The sequence below is a fragment of the Corylus avellana genome, chromosome ca9 (genome assembly GCF_901000735.1).
Source record: "Corylus avellana chromosome ca9, CavTom2PMs-1.0".
Taxonomy (NCBI): domain Eukaryota; kingdom Viridiplantae; phylum Streptophyta; class Magnoliopsida; order Fagales; family Betulaceae; genus Corylus; species Corylus avellana.
The window spans coordinates 4,243,532-4,246,896 of NC_081549.1; positions in this window are offsets into that span (position 1 = coordinate 4,243,532).

Genomic DNA, 3,365 nt, shown 5'->3' on the forward strand with positions numbered 1-3,365 from the left:
TTCATGTCCTTGAGGAATATGAAAAGGAGTCCCAATAGTCGAATGAGATCCATTACAATTAGTGGTCCCAATTTCATAAAAATTTGTATACTTTAGGAAAAAGTGAATATAGGATCCACTTGCCCGAACAAAGGGTTTAACACCTTAGGCTACAAACCAGTTTGTAGCTAATTTATGACTAATGCTAGGTAAATAAGGCACAAATATCCTACAAAGCTAACATTGCAGGATCTAAGAGCCATTGGAACAGTCATTGTTAAAAAAATAATAATAATAATATATAATAATACTAATCCAATGAATATTAGACTCTACCATGTCAGTTTTGTGAAATATTTGTTGGATGTTTGTGTGGTGTGTAGCATTACTCTATAAACATTTGAGTAATGTTATATACCACATTTTTATATTATAATTATCCTACAATGCTTCTTTTTTTTTTTTTTTTTTTTTTTTTTTGACATGTCCACACGAGGGAAGGGGGACGGGGGATTCGAACTAGTGACCTCCACTTCATGAAGCATGGTTCACAACCGATTAAGTTACCCCTTATGGACAATTATCCTGCAATGCTTACATGATAGTCTCATCCAACTCTTCAATTTTTTTTTTTTTTTGTTAACAAGAACTAATTCAATAATTGATTAGGACCACCACATATACATTGTGGGATAGTTGTTAAATAAAAATGTAATTACTAGCATTAAATATATTTACACACATATTTATTCGCTTAAACATACATATATACGTGAATGATTTTGCAAACACGTAACGTGATAGATTTTAGGTTATGAGAGAACCTTTTAGATTTTAAGGAGACTTAAAACCTTTTATCAAACATAAAGTTTGGGATTAATTCTCTAATTCCTATTTATTGATTGATCATAGTTTAAATAGAGATACAAACAAGAGAATAACAATTAAACTAGGAAAGAAGAATGATAACTAGACTCTAATACTAACAATGACTCCAATACTATCTAATACCATAAGTCTAATATTAAAATATTGATAACAAAACTAATTTAAACTAATCTTAAATAAAATCTAATATTTATTAAATAGAAATCTACTCTAATTCAACATCTACTTTATCGCTGCATTGCTTCCGTAACAATATGAATATACAAGAGGTGAAAGACGAGTAATGTAATTTTTGCTTTTGGTCTATTGTTGAGGAGCACACCTCGTTTGTTAGGTCTCCTACTATCTCTTACTTTCGGATCAAGAATAAAAAATACTTTCTTTTTTTTTTAACCTTTCCCATTCAATTAGAAATAAAATAATAATAATAATAAAAAAGAGGTGAAAGATGAGTGGATGTCTTCTACGAAAAAAACGAGCTATAGGAAATTTTTATGAGAAAACACAAGCACGCTACAGTTAATTTTGAATTGAGTTAGGACTAGACACTGTTTATTGGGCCTTTGGTTGAGGCTTGGGGGATCTTTTTGTTATTAGGTTACCAATTTCTTTAATCTTTCGACATTGGGCAAGCGTCAGCTCCCATGCATGGTCTTATGACTTTACGAATACTTCTATCTTTGATAAACATGTGTCTGGACCTAATCATTGTAACCTCCTTTGTGAGAAGGCTCCCATTCTCTATTTTGCCTAAGTTCCTTACAGAGAATTGTCTCGCACCCATGTGCAGATGTGCCCGTTTCGGGTAGTTTATGCGAATGTGCTCTTTTCTTGTTTTTAGTTTCTTTTTTTTTTATATTTTCTTCATTCAATTATACTAAATTTTTTCACACCTCCCGGACTAATTCCCCATTTTAATTTTCAAACAATTGCAGCCAATTGTAGAATTGAAGGGGTGAATAGTGGTGGAAAGTGAGAATGGAATGCAAATTCAGCATACGTGCGTGTGATGAAACCTGAAGGGTATATGGGTGACATTTTCCACATATCCTGGAAGATTTTTAGCCCTATCAAAATCTTCTCCATGGGCAACTAGTGAAGTGCAGCCGCAATTTTAGTGATTTATGACCACATTGTCCACTTTGGGGGACCCCATGCCCACTGTGGTCGAGGCCCTTCATAATTTCCTCAAGCTCTTGGTCTTTGACATGCCTCCTATAAAACACAGCACCGCACATGTCTGCAATCAAACATCAATGCATTGTTTTGAGTCAGAAAATTCTCTTTCGATCACCATCTTCCAACTTGCAGGGTCATTCACATATAATTGTTTGCAGATCGAGTTAAGTAAAATCGAAGTGACATATATATATATCTCGTAGAAGCATTAAAATATTATGAATATGATTGTTCTACCCCAAGAGAAATTAATGAGATAGGTAATTAGATTGTTGAAGCTAAATTAAACTAAAAAGTTTAGTTAGTTAACCCTTTTCCTCTCTAATGTTCTTCTCTTTTTTCTTTTTTTTTTTCTTTTTCATTCTTCTTTTTTCTGCGAAAATGTGGGCAGAAGAAGAGCCTGAAATTCTGAGATGCTCCTTAGTGGTCTCAGGTTCGAAACCCACCAGGTGCTACCTCTCCCTTGGGGCCACACTCCCTGGTGAAAAGTTAGTGATTTATCTTGATTCGTATAGAAAAACTTTTATAGATGCAGAGCACGGGTCTGAGGTTTACTCTATAAGAGTGGGTCCGAAGAGTCTTGCCTAGTCAAGGTTTCCATCGAAAAAAAAAAAATGTGGGCAGGAATGTAATTAAGTCAAATTGCCCTTCTTACGCTAGTAGAGTGTATTTTAACCATTGTGCTAAGGATAATATTTTCTTCCAAATTGAAGTGGAAGAAATCCATTAATTCAATATATTATACTGATATATGTCTTTAAAGTATGTGTCACATGCTTTAATAACAATGTTAGTCTAATAAACTGAATCCAATTAATCAGTTTAGAGAAAAAAATTTTATCATTTTGCTAGAATATCATTAATTTGAATAACGCTAAACACACTCTCGCTCTCACACTCGTACTCACATTCTCATCGATCCATCACAAATTCAATATTAGTAATTTTAAAAAATATTGTTCCAACTGTTGGAATTAAACCTTTAGGACTTGGGAAAATATTGTTGGAATGAAAAAAAGAAAATGAGAACACTTACCTGCCTTTAGTGGTTGCAGTGGAACACGCTTTGATGATCTAAACCTTCATGCTTTAAGCCTTTTCCTTCAACACGTTCTCAATGATTACGGCGTGGCACGAGTAATGCACATATATATTAATTATATTAATTATTATAACTTATGTCATCTTATTAACGCTTTTCACCACATTGTACCTCCAAATTTTGCATTCACACCCCTCCGTTCTAGAAGAAAAATATCGTGGGAATGGGCCTTTAGGTCTTTTTGGACAATCTTCCCCATAAACCTCGGAAACATTTT